Source organism: Arachis ipaensis, chromosome B9 (assembly GCF_059453495.1).
Source record: "Arachis ipaensis isolate K30076 ecotype BB chromosome B9, ASM5945349v1, whole genome shotgun sequence".
Lineage (NCBI taxonomy): Eukaryota > Viridiplantae > Streptophyta > Magnoliopsida > Fabales > Fabaceae > Arachis > Arachis ipaensis.
The window spans coordinates 58866754-58885146 of record NC_142444.1 but is presented as its reverse complement, the minus strand read 5'-3'; the positions used below and the strand labels follow the sequence as shown (position 1 = coordinate 58885146).

Genomic DNA, 18393 nt, shown 5'->3' with positions numbered 1-18393 from the left:
TGATTCAAAAATTTCAAGTTTGTTACTTTGTTAAGAAAGGTTCAATATTTGAATTTTAGAATCATATCTTTTAATTTTCTTGTTAGCCAAGTCATTAACTTTAAAAATCAAATCTTTTTAAATTGTTTTTCAATCATATCTTCTCAATCATATCTTCTCAATCACATCTTTTTCAAAATAATTTTCAATTATATCTTTTTGATTGCCAATTTCAAAATCTTTTTCAAAATCACTTAACCACTTTCTCACTTTTAATTTTTGAAAACCATCATCCACTTTTTCAAAATTCTTTTTAATTATTTTAAAATTTTTAGTTTTATTTAAAAATTTGTCTTGGAAAATTCTTCTTCCTCCTTGCCTTTTTCTATTTAAGACTAACACTTCTCTTCCATTAGCAATTCGGACTCATTCCCTCTCTATAAGTTCTAATTCTCCTCTCTACCTTATTCTTCTATTCTTCTTTTCCTCTGACACCTCAAGGAATCCTTATACTATGACATAGAGGATTCCATACTTTCTTGTTCTCTTCTCTTTCATATGAGTAGGAACAAGGACAAAGGCATTCTTGTTGAAGCTAATCCTGAACCTGAAAGGACTTTGAAGAGGAAGCTAAGAGAAGCTAAAGCACAACTCTCTGGAGAGGACCTAACAGAAATTTTTGAAGAAGAGAAAGACATGGCAGCTGAAAATGACAACAATGCCAACAATGCAAGGAAGATGCTTGGTGACTTCGTTGCACCCTCTTCTGACTTATGTGGAAGAAGCATCTCAATTCCTGCAATTGGAGCAAACAACTTTGAGCTTAAGTCTCAATTAGTTTCTCTAATGCAGCAGAATTGCAAGTATTATGGGCTTCCATTGGAATATCCTCATCAGTTTTTAGCTGAGTTCTTGCAAATCTGTGACACTATTAAGACTCATGGGATTGACCTTGAGATATACAAACTTATGCTTTTTCCTTTTGCTATAAGAGACAGAGCTAGGACATGGTTGGACTCAGAACCTAAGGACAGCCTGAACTCTTGGGAAAAGCTGGTCAATGCCTTCTTGGCAAAGTTCTTTCCACCTCAAAAATTGAGTAAGCTTAGAGTGGAAGTCCAGACCTTCAGACAGAAGGAAGGCGAATCCCTCTATGAAGCTTGGGAAAGATACAAGCAGTTGATTAGAAGATGTCCTTCTGGCATGCTTTCAGAATGGAGCATCATATGCATATTCTATGATGGTCTGTCTGAACTGTCCAAGATGTCATTGGACAACTCTACAGGTGGATCTCTTCATCTGAAGAAGATGCCTGAAGAAGCTCAGGAACTCATTGAAATGGTTGCAAATAACCAGTTCATGTACACTTCTGAAAGGAATCCTGTGAATAATGGGACAACTCAGAAGAAAGGAGTTCTTGAGATTGACACTCTGAATGCCATATTGGCTTAGAACAAAATATTGACTCAGCAAGTCAATATGATTTCTCAGAGTCTGAATGGATTGCAAGCTGCATCCAACAGTACTAAAGAAGCATCTTCTGAAGAAGAAGCTTATGATCCTGAGAACTCTGCAATGGTAGAGGTAAATTACATGGGAGAATCCTATGGGAACACCTATAATCCTTCATGGAGAAATCATCCAAATTTCTCATGGAAGGACCAACAGAAGCCTCAACAAGTCTTCAACAATAATGGTGGAAGAAATAGGTTTAGCAATAGCAAGCCTTTTCCTTCATCTTCTCAGCAACAGACAGAGAATTCTGAACAGATCCATTTTGGCCTGGCAACCATAGTTTCTGATCTATCCAAGACCACACTAAGTTTCATGAATGAAACAAGGTCCTTCATTAGAAATTTGGAGGCACAGGTGGATCAGCTGAGTAAGAAGATTACTGAAACTCCTCCCAGTACTCTCCTAAGCAATACAGAAGAAAATTCCAAAAGAGAGTGCAAGGCCATAACCATGACCAACATGGCCGAACCTGGAGAGAGTGAGGAGGATGTAAGTCTCAGTTAGGAAAGCCTCATGGGACGTCCTCTGGACAGAAAGGAGTTTTCCTTTGAGGAACCAAAGGAATCTGAGGCTCATACAGAGACCATAGAGATTCCATTGAACTTCCTTCTGCCATTCATGAGCTCTGATGAATATTCTTCCTCTGAAGAGGATGAAGAAATCACTGAAGAGCAAGTTGCTAAATATCTAGGAGCAATCATGAAGCTGAATGCCAAGTTATTTGGTACTGAGACTTGGGAGGATGAACCCCCCTTATTCACAAATGAACTGAATGCATTAATGAGGCAGACATTACCTCATAAGAAACCGGATCCCAAAAAATTCTTTATACCTTGTACCATAAGCACCATGACCTTTGAGAAGGCTCTATGTGACCTGGGGTCAGGGATAAACCTCATGCCACTCTCTGTAATGGAGAAACTGGGAATCTTTGAGGTACAAGCTGCAAGAATCTCACTAGAGATGGCAGACAAATCAATGAAACAGGCTTATGGACTAGTAGAGGACGTGCTAGTGAAGGTTGAAGGCCTTTACATCCCTGCTGATTTCATAATCCTAGACACTGGGAAGGATGAGGATGAATCCATCATCCTTGGCAGATCCTTCCTAGCCACAGCAAAAGCTGTGATTGATGTTGACAGAGGAGAGTTGGTCCTTCAGTTGAATGAGGACTACCTTGTATTCAAGACTCAAGGTTCTCCTTCTGTAACCATAGAGAGGAAGCATGAAAAGCTTCTCTCAATACAGAGTCAAACAAAGCCCCCACATTCAAACTCTAAGTTTGGTGTTGGGAGGCCACAACCAAACTCTAAGTTTGGTGTTGGGAGGCCACAACTAAACTCTAAGTTTGGTGTTGAGAGGCCCCAACCCTGCTCTGATTATCTGTGAGGCTCCATGAGAGCTCACTGTCAAGCTATTGACATTAAAGAAGCGCTTATTGGGAGGTAACCCAATGTTATCTAATTATATCTATTATTTTCCATTGTTATTTTCTTTAGGTTGATGATCATGTGAAGTCACAAAAACAACTAAAAAATCAAAAACAGAATGAAAAATAGCATTAAAAATAGCTCACCCTGGAGGAAGAGCTTACTGGCATTTAAATGCCAGTAAGAGTAGCAGAACGGGTGTTAAACGCCCAGTCTGGCACCATTCTGAGCGTTTAACGCCAGAAATGGGCACCAGACTGGCATTTAACGCCAGAAACAGGTACTAGTATGGCGTTTAACGCCAGAACAAAGCACCAAGTTGGCATTAAATGCCAAGAAAGGGAGAGAAGCTGGCGTTAAACGCCAGAAACAAGCAGCAATCTGGCATTTAACGCCAGAATTGCACTCTAAGGGTGTTTTGCATGCCTAAATGGAGCAGGTATGATAAGTCATTGACCCTTCAGGATCTGTGGACCTCACAGGATCCCCACCTCTTCTTCCCTTTTCTTCACACCTTTCCACAACACTCTTCCCCAAATACCCTTCACCTATCAAATCTTACCCTCTTTTCCAAATTCCCTTCACCAATCACTTCATTCACTTTTCCCCAAAACACCACCTACCTTCAAATTCAAAACTCTTTTTCCTCCCAAACCTAACCCCATATACACGAACCTAACCCTACCCCCCCCTTATCACTCCTTCAATTTCACACATCACACATACCTTATACACCCTTGGCCGAATTCACCCTCTCCCTCCATCTCCTCCATTTTCTTCTTCTTCTCCTTCATTCTCTCTTCTTTGCTCGAGGACGAGCAAACACTCTAAGTTTGGTGTGGTAAAAGCATTGCTTTTTGTTTTTCCATAACCATTTATGGCACCTAAGGCCGGAGAAACCTCTAGAAAGAGGAAAGGAAAGGCAAAAGCTTCCACCTTTGAGTCATGGGAGATGGAGAGATTCATCTCAAAGGTCCATCAAGACCACTTTTATGAAGTTGTGGCTAAGAAGAAGGTGATCCCTGAGGTCCCTTTCAAGCTCAAAAGGAGTGAGTATCCGGAGATCCGACATGAGATTAGAAGAAGAGGATAGAAAGCTCTCTCCAATCCTATTTAACAAGTCGGGATCTTAATGGTTTAAGAGTTCTATGCAAACACATGGATCACTATGAACCATGATCAAAGTATGAACCTGAATCCAAAGAATTGGCTTACAATGGTTCGGGGGAAATACTTAGATTTCAATCCGGAAAATGTAAGGTTGGAGTTCAACTTGCCAATGATGCAAGAAAATTCACGCCCCTAAACCGGTGCAATTGAGAAGACCGGACCTTAAGCCTGTGGCTAGAGGATGGTTGGAGTTCATCCACGCTCCATCATTCCTACTAGCAACCGATCCGAAGTAACTGTGGATCGGGCTATCATGATCCATAGTATCATGATTGGGGAGAAAGTGAAAGTTCATGAGATTATACCTCAAGAACTCTACAAGGTGGCTGACAAGTCCTCCACTTTGGCAAGGTTAGCCTTCCCTCATCTCATCTGTCACCTCTGCAATTCAGTAGGAATTGACATAGAAGAAGACACCTTCATTGATGAGGACAAGCCCATCACTAAGAAAATGATGGAGCAAACAAGAGAGCCCACTCATGGACCTCAAACAGAGCATGAGGAAATTCCTCATCATGAAATCCCTGAGATGCCTCAAGGGATGCACTTTCCTCCACAAAACTATTGGGAGCAAATTAACACCTCCCTAGGAGAATTAAGTTCCAACATGGGATAGCTAAGGGTGGAGCACCAAGAGCACTCCATCATTCTCCATGAGATTAGAGAAGATCAAAGAGCTATGAGGGAGGAGCAACAAAGGCATGGAAGAGACATAGAGGAGCTCAAGAGCACCATTGGTTCTTCAAGAGGAAGAAGACGCCACCCTCACTAAGGTGGACCCGTTCCTTAATCTCCTTGTCTACTTATGTTTTTCGTTTACTATGCTTTATGTTTTATTTGTGTCTTTATTACATGATCAATAGTATCTTAGTATCAATGCCTTAAAGCTATGAATGTCCTATGAATCCATCACTTTTCTTAAATGAAAAATGTTTTAATTACAAAAGAACAAGAAGTACATGGTTTCAAATTCTATCTTGAAATTAGTTTAATTATTTTGATGCGGTGGCAATACTTTTTGTTTTCTGAATGAATGCTTGAACAATGCATATTTTTGAATTTGTTGTTTATGAATGTTAAAATTGTTGGCTCTTGAAAGAATAAAGAAAAAGGAGAAATGTTATTTGATAATCTGAAAAATCATAAAATTGATTCTTGAAGCAAGAAAAAGCAGTGAACACAAAGCTTGTAGAAAAAAAATGGCAAAAAAAAAATAAAAGAAAAAGAAAGAAAAAGAAAAAGCAAGCTGATGAGCGGATAATTTATACGCTTTTTGGCATTATTTTTTGTATGTTTTTAGTATATTTTAGTTAGTTTTTATTATATTTTATTATTTTTTAAATAAAAATCACATTTCTGGACGTTACTATGAGTTTGTGTTTTTTTCTGTGATTTCAGGTATTTTATGGCTGAAATTGAGGGACCTGAGCAAAAATCTGATTCAGAGGCTGAAAAAGGACTGCAGATGTTGTTGGATTCTGACCTCCCTGCACTCTAAGTAGATTTTCTGGAGCTACAGAGACCTAATTGTCACGCTCTTAAATGCGTTGGAAAGTAGACATCCTGGGCTTTCCAGCAATATATAATAGTTTATACATTGCCCAAGATTTGATGGCACAAACTGGCGTTACAAGTCAGCATAGAAATTCTGGCATCAAAACGTCAGAACTGGCATAAAAGCTGGAGTTAAACGCCCAAACTGGCACAAAAGCTGGCGTTTAACTCCAAGAAAAGCCTCTACACGTGAAAGCTTCAATGCTCAACCCAAGCACACACCAAGTTGGCCCGGAAGAAGGATTCTGCATCTTTTACCTATTTCTGTAACCCTAGGCTACTAGTTTTCTATAAATAGGACCTTTTGCTATTGTATTTTGATACTTTCATATACTTTTTACACACTTGATCATACTTTCATAGACCTTTTCATCTTTGGGAGGCTGGCCATTCGGCCATGCCTGGACCCTTTCGTTCTTATGAATTTTCAACGGTGGAGTTTCTACACACCATAGATTGGTGTGGAGCTCTGTTGTTCCTCATGAATTAATGCAAAGTACTGTTGTTTTTCTATTCAATTCATGCCTATTTCTTCTCTAAGATATACACTCGTTCTTCAACCTTAAGAATATGATGATCCGTGACACTCATCATCATTCTTACCTATGAACGCGTGCCTGACAACCACTTCCGTTCTACATGCAATCAAGCTTGAATGTGTATCTCTTGGGTTTCTAATCTAAGATTAGAACCTTCATGGTATAGGCTAGAATTATTAGCGGCCATTCCTGAGATTCGGAAAGTCTAAACCTTGTCTGTGGTATTCCGAGTAGGATCTGGGAAGGGATGACTGTGACGAGCTTCAAACTCGCGAGTGTTGGGCGCAGTGATAGACGCAAAAGGATCAATGGATCCTATTCCAACATGATCGAGAACCGACAGATGATTAGCCGTGCGGTGACAGCGCATTTGGACCATTTTCACTGAGAGGACGGGAAGTAGCCATTGACAACGGTGATGCCCAACATAAAGCTTGCCATGGAAAGGAGTATGAATGATTGGATGAAGGCAATAGGAAAGCAGAGGTTCAGAAGGAACAAAGCATCTCTATACGCTTATCTGAAATTCCTACCAATAAATTACATAAGTATCTCTATCTTATTTTATGTTTTATTCATATTTTAGTTAACAATTCTCCATAACCATTTGAATCCTCCTGACTGAGATTTACAAGGTGACCATAGCTTGCTTCAAGCCGACAATCTCCGTGGGATCGACCCTTACTCACGTAAGGTTTATTACTTGGACGACCCAGTGCACTTGTTGGTTAGTTGTGTGGAGTTGTGCCAAAGAGTTGAGATTACAATTGTGCGTACCAAGTTGTTGGCGCCATTGATGATCACAATTTCGTGCACCAAGTTTTTGGCGCCGTTGCCGGGGATTGTTCGAGTTTGGACAACTGACGGTTCATCTTGTTGCTTAGATTAGGTAATTTTATTTTATATTTAAGCCTTTTACTTTTTATTTTCGAAAAAAATTTCCAAAAATACAAAAAAAATTTCTATTCTGTTCTTCAGAGTTTTTAAGAATGAATTCTAGAGTTTCATGATGATTTGCTGAAGTCTGGCTGGTTGTGAAACCATGTCTAAACTTTTGGACCGAGGTTTCAACTTATCATCACTAGAGCTTATTGATTTCTATCAATTTTGCTGTTGAGAGTAATGATCTGCTAAAGCTTGGCTGGCCATTGGCCATGTCTAGTGTTTTGGACCGAAGCTTTCACTAAAAGCTTGGCTGGCTAGTAAGCCATGTCTAATTCCTGGACCGGAGTTTTAGACTAACATTGTATGATTCCTGGAATTCTTATTAAAAATTTTGAATCTCTTTATTTTCTTTTCCATATAATTTTTGAAAAATCATAAAAAAATTTATAAAATCTTAAAATCAAAAATATTTTATGTTTCTTGTTTGAGTCTAGGGTCTAAGTTTTAAGTATGGTGTCAATTGCATGTCTTTATTCTTCTTGTGTTCTTTTCGAATATATGCATTATGTTCTTCATTGATCTTCAAGTTGTTCTTGATGATTTCATTGCTCTGATCTTTGATTTCTCTTATTTTGTGTCTTTTGTTGTTTCTTACATGCATTTTTAAATTGTTATAGTCCTTAGTATACAAACTTCTAAGTTTGGTGTCTTGCATGCATGGTTTATTTGATCTTTATTGCATTTTTTATTGTTTCTCATCATTAAAAATTTAAAAAATTTTTAAAATTGTGTCTTTTCAAGTCAGTAACACAGAGAATTGAAGATTCACAACATTCAGCAGAGGAATTACACAGAAAAAGCTGGGCGTTCAAAACGCCCAGTGAAGAAGGAAAACTGGCGTTTAAACGCCAGCCAGGGTACCTGGCTGGGCGTTAAACGCGCAAAAAGGTAGCATTTTGGGCGTTAAACGCCAGAATGGATGCCATTCTGGGCGTTTAACGCCAGGAGGACACTAGTGATTTAATTACTATTTATTACTATTTTCGAAAATCCTTGCTACAATTAGTGACTTAATTCAAAATTTTCAAGTTGTTACTTGCCATTTAAGAAAGGATCAAAAGTTTTAATTCTAGAATCACATCTTTTAATTTTCTGTTAGTCAAGTAATCAACTTTAATTTTAAAAATTTTTCCTTTTAATTTGATTCTCAATCATATCTTCTCAATCATATCTTTTCAATCACATCTTTTTCAAAATTAATTTTCAATCATATCTTTTTGATTTCTAATTTCAAAATCTTTTTCAAAAATCACTTAATTTCTTTCCCAATCTTAGTTTTCAAAAATCATTTACCAAATTGTCAAAATTTCTTTTAATTTTTTTTAAAAATCTTTTTACTTTAATTTCGAATATTTTTCTCCTCTTCTCACATCCTTCTATTTATGACTAACGCTCCTCCTCAATGTACAATTCGAACTCTATCTCTCTTGATAAGTTCGAATTCTCTCTTCTCTACCTCATCCTTCTATTTTTATTTTCCTCTGACACCTCAAGGAATCTCTATACTATGACATAGAAGATTCCATATTTTCTTCTCCTCTCTTTTCATATGAGCAGGAGCAAGGACAAAGACATTCTTGTTGAGGCGGATCCTGAACCTGAAAGGACCTTGAAGAGAAAGCTAAGAGAAGCTAAACTACAACTCTCTGTAGAGGACCTAACAAAGCTTTTCAAAGAAGAAAAAGCCATGGCAGCCGAAAACAATAACAATGTCAACAATGCAAGGAAGGTGCTTGGTGACTTTACTGCACCTACTCCTGACTTCTATGGGAGAAGCATCTCAATCCCTGCCATTGGAGCAAACAACTTTGAGCTTAAGCCTCAATTAGTTTCTCTAATGCAACAGAATTACAATTTTCATGGACTTCCATTGGAAGATCCTCATTAGTTCTTAGCTGAATTCTTGAAAATCTGTGACACTGTCAAGACCAATGGGGTTGATCCCGAGGTCTACAAGCTTATGCTCTTTTCCTTTGTTGTAAGAGACAGAGCTAGGACATGGTTGGATTCACAACCTAAAGAAAGCCTGAACTCTTGGGAAAAGCTAGTCAATGCCTTCTTGGCAAAGTTCTTTCCACCTCAAAAATTGAGTAAGCTTAGAGTGGAAGTCTAAACCTTTAAACAGAAGGAAGGTGAATCCCTCTATGAAGCTTGGGAAAGATACAAGCAACTGATCAGAAGGTGTTCTTCTGACATGCTTTCAGAATGGAGCATCATAAGTATCTTCTATGATGGTCTGTCTGAACTGTCCAAGATGTCATTAGACAGCTCTGCTGGAGGATCTCTTCATCTGAGAAAGACGACTGCAGAAGCTCAAGAACTCATTGAAATGGCTGCAAATAACTAATTCATGTACACTTTTGAAAGGAATCCTGTGAATAATGGGACAAATCAGAAGAAAAGAGTTCTTGAGATTGATACTCTGAATGCTATATTGGCTCAGAACAAAATATTGACTCAGCAAGTCAATATGATTTCTCAGAGTCTGTCTGGAATGCAAGCAGCAACAGGCAGTACCAAAGAAGCTTCATCTGAAGAAGAAGCTTATGATCCTAAGAACCCAGCAATGGAAGAGGTGAATTACATGAGAGAACCCTATGGAAACACCTATAATCCTTCATAGAGAAATCATCCAAACCACTCATGGAAGGATCAACAAGAGGCCTCAACAAGGCTTCAACAACAATAATGGTGGAAGAAATAGGTTTAGCAATGGCAAACCTTTTCCATCATCTTCTCAGCAACAAACAGAGAATTCTAAGCAGAACCACTCTGAGGAGAAAGAGGCAGTGATCTTCACTGAGGGAGACCTCAATGGACGTCCACTGGCCTCCAAGGAGTTCCCTAATGAGGAACCATGGGAATCTAATGTTCACACTGAGACCATAGAGATCCCATTGAATTTACTTTTGCCATTCATGAGCTCTGATGAGTATTCTTCCTCTGAAGAGGATGAAGATGTTACTAAAGAGCAAGTTGCTAAGTACCTTGGAGCAATCATGAAGTTAAATGCCAAGTTATTTGGTAATGAGACTTGGGAGGATGAACCCCCCCTGCTCACCAAAGAACTGGATGACTTGACTAGGCAGAAATTACCTCTAAAGAGACAGGATCCTGGAAAGTTCTCAATACCTTGTACCATATGCACCACGACCTTTGAGAAGGCTTTGTGTGACCTAGGGTCAAGCATAAACCTCATGCCTCTCTCTGTAATGGAGAAGCTAGGGATCTTTGAGGTACAAGCTGCAAGAATCTCACTAGAGATGGCAGACAATTTAAGAAAACAGGCTTATGGACTTGTAGAGGATGTCTTGGTAAAGGTTGAAAACCACTACATCCCTGCTGATTTCATAATCCTAGACATTGGGAAGTGTATGGATGAATCCATCATCCTTGGCAGACCGTTCCTAGCCACAGCAAAGGCTGTGATTGATGTTGACAGAGGAGAATTGGTCCTTCAAGTGAATGAGGACTCCCTTGTGTTTAAAGCTCAAGGATCTCCCTCTATAACCATGGAGAGGAAGCGTGAAATGCTTCTCTCAATGCAGAGTAAAAAAAAAATCCCTACATTCAAACTCTACGTTTGGTGTTGAGAGGCCATCATCATGCACTGAGTATCTGTGAGGCTCCATGAGAGCCCACTGTCAAGCTACTGACATTAAAGAAGCGCTTGTTGGGAGGCAACCCAATTTTACTTATCTATGTTTAATTTCTATTTTCCATTGTTATTTTATGTTTTCTATAGGTTGATGATCATGTGAAGTCACAAAAACAATTGAAAAAGCAAAAACAAACTGAAAAACAGAATGAAAAATAGCACACCCTGGAGGAGAAGCCTACTGGAGTTTAAACGCCAGTAAGGGCAGCAGAATGGGCATTAAACGCCCAGTCTGGCACCATTCTGGGCATTTAGCGTCAGAAATGGGCACCAGACTAGCGTTTAACGCCAGAAAAGGGCAAGAAGCTGGCGTTAAACGCCAGAAATGGGCAGCAACCTGGCGTTTAACGCCAGGATTGGCAGCAAAGGGCGTTTTGCAAGCCTAATTGGTGCAGAGATGAGAAATCCTTGACACCTCAGGATCTGTGGACCCCACAGGATCCCCACCAACCTCAACTCACTCTCTCTCTTCTTCACACCTTTTCATAATACTCTTCCCCAAATATCCTTCACCAATCACCTCAATACCTCTTTCCCATAAAAAACCCTCACATATCAAATCCTACCCTCTTCTTCATAAACCCTTCCCCAATCCACATCCATCCATCATAAACCCCACCTACCTCACCATTCAAATTCAAACCACTTTCCCTCCCAAATCCACCCATACATGGCCGAACCAAAGTCCCCCTCTCCACTCCTATATAAACCACTCTTCACCCCTTCTTTTTCACACATCTTAAACACTACTTCTCCCCCTTGGCCGAAATACTAACCCCCTCTACCTCCTCTATTTTTTCTTCTTCTACTCTCTTCTTTCTTCTTTTGCTCGAGGGCGAGCAAACCTTTTAAGTTTGGTGTGGTAAAAGCGTTGCTTTTTGTTTTTCCATAACCATTTATGGCACCTAAGGCCGGAGAAACCTCTAGAAAGAGGAAAGGGAAGGCAAAAGCTTCCACCTCTGAGTCATGGGAGATGGAGAGATTCATCTCAAAGGCCCATCAAGACCACTTCTATGAAGTTGTGGCCGAAGCCGGTTCAACTAAGAAGGCATGACCTCAAGCCTGTGGCTAGGGGATGGTTGGAGTTCATCCAATGCTCAATTATTCCCACTAGCAATCAGTCTGAAGTTACTATAGACCGGGCTATCATGATCCATAGCATCATGATTGGAGAGGAAGTAGAATTTTATGAGGTTATATCCATAGAACTCTACAAGGTGGCGGACCCCTCTACTTTGTCAAGGTTAGCCTTCCCTCATCTCATTTGTCACCTTTGAAATTCAGCTGGAATTGACATAGAGGAAGACATCCTCATTGATGAGAACAAGCCCATCACTAAGAAAAAGATGGAGCAAACAAGAGATCCTACTCATGGACAAGAGCATGAGGAAATTCCTCATCATGAAATCCTTGAGATGCTTGATAAACCCATATTTCATGAGTTCTTTTATGCTTAATTTGAGTGATTTATACAATCCTTCACCTACTTATTCACATTAATTACATGATTTTACTTTCCCTTCCTTATTATGTGATGTAAATGAAAAACATGTATCCTAAGCTTTAAAAATTAATTATTTTAATTACCTTTATTTCCATTCGATGCCGTGATCAGTATGTTGAGTAGTTTTAGATTTTCTAAGGCAGAATGACTTAAAGGATGGAAAAGGAAACATACAAAAATGGAAGGAGAAAGCAAAACGGAGCTTTGAAGGAAACTGGTATTCACGCGATCGCATGGATGACGCGATCACGTGCCAAGCACGAATCAGCAGCGACGCGGCCGCATGACTGACACGACCGCGTGGCAAGGAAAAGCTCCAAATGACGCGACCGCGTGACCCACGCGGACGTGTGACAGAGGCCACATACCAGAAATTACAGAATACGCCCCCAGCGAATTCTGAAGCTCTTTTTGGCCTAGATCCAAGTACAGACAGCATAGACCAGAGGTTATAAAGTGTGGGAATGCACCCATTCAAAGGGAGCTCGCATATTTTACCTTCCAATGATTTAGATTTAGTTGAGAGGGAGATCTTCTCTCTCTCTTTTAGGATTTAGGATTTCTTCTTGTTTTAAGAGTAACTCTGGATCCCAGGTTTAATGTTCTTTTATTTTAGTTTTACTTCTATTTATTTATTCCAACATTTGAATTGATTATTATAATTTGATCTAAGAATTCTTCCATGTTACAGACTATTATTTGAATTAATGATAATTGAGGTATTTTCAGTTTATGATTGTTCTCTTTGATTTAAGTTACCATTGCTTCCCATCTAAGGACATTTTTTATCATTCTAGCAATTTTACTTTTTCCCCTTTTGGTTCTGGTTAAGAATTTAGTAACTCAACAGTTATTAAACTCAACATAATTGATAATCGTTATCTTGCTAATTGAGCTTAACTTAAGTAATCCCAACCTTTTCTTAGGAAATAAATAGGATTCAAAGGTCAATTTAATTAGTCCCTTGACTTTCCTTGCCTTGGTACAGGTTGATCAAGTGGAGTTTAGATTCAACTTTCATTATAGTTGAGAGAGATAACTACGTTGGACCTCCAACTTCTCTTACCTTGCCAAAAGTTTGCTTTACAGTAATTATTTATTTTTAATTGCCATTTACTTTACTTGTCATTCAAATTACTTGCCTCTCATCTTCTAAACCCCGATTACAACCTCTATAGCCAATAATAAGAACATACTTCCTCGCAGTTCCTTGAGAAGACGACCCGAGGTTTGAATACTCGGTTAACAATTTTTAAAGGGGTTTGTTACTTGTGACACCCAAAACGTTTGTATGAAGGGATTTTTGTCGGTTTAGAGACTATATCTACAACGCGACTGTTTCTATGAATCTCTTTACTGGTAAAAATCCCAACGTCAAAATGGCGCCGTTGCCGGGGAACTGCTAACGTTTGCCTTATTATTGGTTATTGTAAATATTTTTCTTTTGCTTGTTTATTTATTTTTTGTTTTCCCTTTTTACCTTTATTTGCTAGTATGAACTCTCACCCCTCTCGCTTTGAGTTTGGTTCTAATGTTGTTAAAGGAAATAGAAGTTACAGCAGGAATGTGCATCAAGGTCAGACCAATCAAGGATGGATGGAACCAAGAGGATCTAATCAACCCTTTTGGCAGCAACACCCTCCGAGATATCCTGGACAAAGACCATTCCACAATGCATACCCAGCTGAAAGACATGGTGGACAACCTTGTAACTACCAACAAGCCCCACCCCGTACATATAAACCACCCTTTCAACATAACCTTGAACCACCACACTCACAAGCTTCTCTTCACCATTCGCCACCGTATGATCCATCCTTACCCCAATACCAATCCAATCGCTCCCAATCACCACCACTTTCCTTTGTAGCATGTCCAAGTCTAGCAACCCGAGAAGCAGAGGATCGCCTAAGGGAAACAGTAATTAAATTCCAAACAACCATTAAACAACTGGAGCAAGCGATGATTCAATGGGCTTCTGGGTGCTCAAATATACAAGGATCAACCACAGCTACATGTGGACAGCCCAATGAAGAGCAGAGCATGAAGGAAGTGCCAGAAACTCCAGTGGACAAGACAAAGCATGAATTTGTACTGGAACAATTAGAAGAAGCTGTCTTTGTTCAAGAAGAAGAGTTGGTTGAAGATCTAGGAGATGCTGAACCTCCATGGGAATCCAGAATTGAGGAAAACTCCATCCAGGATGCTACAGTTGATGCTAAGGAGGATATTTCTCCAAGGTAAATCGTTTATGAAGAATCAGACGGAATAATCCAAGAAATAAATTCCTTTGATGATGATAGTCACAAGTCTAGCTCTCTTAGTGATGAACTTGCATCCGCAAGTGAATTCTCTGAGATAGAAGAATCTTCCCCAAGTGAATATGAAGATGATGCAGAGGTAGATTTCTCTCAACCTCCAATCTATGACTCAAGTGATGAGAAAGACACAGAAGACTTTGACCAGGACACAGATACAATTGAAGATCTTTGCAAAGAAGTGGAGGAATTCACAGAAGAGCACAAGGAAACGGAACTTGCAGAACCACCAAAAACACCTATCCCAAGGCCATTACCACCTAATACAAGCTTCAAGTGGGTACAATCCTTAACTTATAACTTTACTTATTCACTTGAATATGGTTTGCTTGAAACAGATGGCCAGCTTAGAGCTCTCTGCGGCTTTAAGAGTAAGAGGGAAATGGCTCGTACTCAGAGCTGGTGCACAAGGTTCAATAAGGTTCCACGCTTCACCTCGAAGTACACGGATTGGTATCATGCTCAATTACATGGATCACGGAAAACGTTTGGTCACCAAGGTGAGATTCTACTTTTTAACCCGCCCGAATGGAGACATGTAGATCAAGACGGAGGCGGATTTAAAAGCAAGGCTTGGAATCCTGGAGTTTATTCTGACATTTGTCATCCCGGGAGCCTAACAATATATTTAGAGTTGTTCGGAAGCTTTGCGTGCTTAGTTTGGGACCCCGGAGGCTATTGGCATTCCAAGCACTAGTGGAGATTTTTGGACGAATTTAAACATAAGCCACCATAACAGGATACCCCTCCAATGTCCAACTTAAGGACTTTAACTAAAAGTGCTAGGTGGGAGACAACCCACCATGGTATGGTCGCTTCTTTTTCAATTTATTTCTTGTTAATTGCTTCCATTTTTCCTTTTTCATTTTAATTTATTAAACCTAGAATCATGCATAACATTCATGTTAATCATTGCATTCTGCATTTTTCAGTTAAAAAAAAAAGAAGAAAGGGATGCACGACGCGACCGCATGTCCCATGCGATCACGCCATATCGCGGATAACGCCACCCACGTGACCGCGTGACCCACGCGGCCGCGTGATATATATATCGGCATAAGGATCCAACGAACAGAAAGTTAGGCTGGAATCGTGCGGCCCTTGTGCGTTTCGCAGAAATTGGCCCACGCGATCGCATGCCCCATGCGACCGCGTCACTTCCACAATACCAATCCCACGCGACCGCGTGAGCAACGCGATCGCGTCGCATGGATTGCACATCACCCCAAAAGGGGACAAAGAGTTGCGCTAAAACGGTGCTGGAGTCGTGCGTTTAGCACAAATTCCAGCGACGCGATCGCGCACCCCACGCGATCGCGTCACCCTTCCTCCCCCCTTCTCATGCGATCGCGCGCCCCACGCGATCGCGTCACTCACATTTTCACCCCAACCACGCGACCGCGTGCCCCACGCGGCCGCGTGGATTCGACAATATAACCCCCCAGCCCGCGAACCCTATCAGTCGCGAGCCCCCCACCCCCAACCCTCTTCTCCTTCTCTGCTCCCTCTCCCTCCAACCACCACCCAGCCGCCACCGCCGGCCACCCAGACGCTACCGCCACCCCGGACGCCGCCGTCGCAACCCCCTTTCCTCCCTTCTTCTCCCTTCTTCCTCTCTCCTCCCCTCTCCACCACTGCCTCCGCGACCACCGCCCCCACCGCCGGCCACCCAGCCGCGCCCCCCCTCTCTCTCCGCCACCCACCTGCACCCCCCCTTCTTCTATCACTAACTTGAAACCCTCACCGCCACTGCCCCCACCAGCCACCACCGCGACACCGTGCCCCGCCACCGCGCCGGACGCCGCCGCAGCCACCTTCTTCCCTGTTCCACCCCTTTCGCCTACCAGGTTCCGCAAAACGCAACCCCCTTTTATCCGTTCGTCATTTTTTCTGTACTTTTTTCCGTTTCTGTTAATCATTAGGATAGATAGATATGCATTCTGTAGTGGATTTTTAGGTTGTTAGGTAGCTTAGGCTGTGGTTAGTGGATCTAGGTCTGTTTACTTGCACTGTTCCTGTTGATGTTTTATCATAACTGCAATTTTGCTGTTCCTGTGACCTCGTTCATATGCTATGATTTCCTGCACTTGCTGCTTGTTACTCTAAATTTTTCTGTTTCTATTCATTGCTGGTAACTGCAGCTAGTTTTTAAATTCATATGAATTGCTATGATTGCTGTTTATTTTCCGGGATAATCCAATTTTAGCCAGAATGCTGCCCAAATTTTTTAAAAATTGTTTTCATTCATGTTTTGGTTTGGCATTTCTGAACTCTGTTTTACTCTGCTTAACCCACACCATTTCATGAATGCTATGGCAGACTTTCTTATCCTCTTTGATTTCCTGGTTCATAAACTGCATTTGTGATTCACTGATTCTAATTTTTACTTTCTTTATTTCTATTCGAATTAGCATCACCCTGTTTTCCTTGTTCGATTATGAGTACTTCTATTCTTACCTGTGAATCCTTGTTATGTGGAATTTTTCTATGCCACTTACTTTAACCTACACTTTACTAACTCACTAATTTTAATTTACTAATTTCTTTTTCAAATTCTAACCATATTAACCCTTTAAATCTTTTTTCTGATTATTTTCACTTTCCTCTAACTTTCTACCCATGGCATATTGTTTATTTTTCCATTTAACATGAATTCAATCACATTTCATTTACTCATTTTCCTTATTTTATTTCTCCCTTGCAGCTTTGAGTTTCCTTTGTTTAATTGCCTATTTGCTTTCCTATTTTATGCATATCCTGGTTTTCTGTTTTTCAGGATGTCTGCCTCACAGAGGAAAGAAAAAGGCAAGGCTACTGGCAAGCGCAAGAGAGGAGATTCCTCCCAGTCCATCATTGCTCTAATGCATGATTCTTCATGGCGGGAGAAGAACTTCACACAGCAGGAAAAAGCTGACCAGCTGCTCCCTGCGACTGATCTTATAAAATTTGCAAACCGGTACTGTGAGTTGAAGTATCCGGCTTTTGCAAACTCCAGAAATCTATACCTGGAACGAACTCTGAAGATTCTAGAAGCCCTCCAGCAGTACACCACTGAGCAAATTAAGCAAAGGGGCTGGTTCTTTCTGGAGAGAACACTGACAGAGGTCAATTCATCTTGGGTCCGGGAATTCTACTGCAACTACTACCTCACCACCCTAGATGCAGTGAACCTGAAAGGAAAACAAATTCTGGTCACTGAGGAGGCCTTAGAGGACATTCTCCGGCTCCTAGCCAAGTCCGATCAGCCTGATGGTTATTCAAAGGCTGAGGAGGACATGCGCCAGATGAAGTTTGATTGGGATGCCGTAAAGGCACGGATAGCTCTCAACCCGACAGTCCCTTGGGAGATGGGTCAGGACACTACCATGCCTAGAGGGATCAAGAGAGCATACTTGAACGATGAGGCTCGGTTATGGCATCAGATCTTGAGTAATTATGTGATGCCGAGTACTCACGAGACGGAGATCCCGGCTGCTATGATCACCCTCCTTTGGTTTGTGCTGGAGGGTAAGGACCTTTATCTGCCACGTTTCATTCGGCATTATATGGCCAGGGTCCACGTCCGAGGCACCCTCCCCTTTCCATATCTAGTTACACAGCTTGGCCGTTGAGCTGACGTGCCATGGGAGGATGCCGATGAGAGACCACCAGCGGCGGATTGCAGGAAGATCATTCCGCACAGCCGAAACTTCTTAGCCCTGGGCCACAGACTAGCACCATTCACTGCTACTGATGAGTCAGCCCCACAGTCTACTGGACCCTCTTCCTCCACTGCTGTACC

General features: G+C 40.9%; 2 non-coding genes across 2 annotated transcripts; both read right to left on the bottom strand.

The window, feature by feature from the left end:
- Window positions 1-1080: 1080 nt before the first annotated feature.
- On the bottom strand, window positions 1081-1184 carry LOC148544788 (small nucleolar RNA R71). The gene has a single exon (XR_015901147.1). It is a non-coding gene; the product is annotated as a small nucleolar RNA R71 (small nucleolar RNA).
- An 8040-nt stretch (window positions 1185-9224) lies between these two features.
- LOC148544787 (small nucleolar RNA R71) lies at window positions 9225-9332 on the bottom strand. The gene has a single exon (XR_015901465.1). It is a non-coding gene; the product is annotated as a small nucleolar RNA R71 (small nucleolar RNA).
- Between the last annotated feature and the right edge of the window lie 9061 nt (window positions 9333-18393).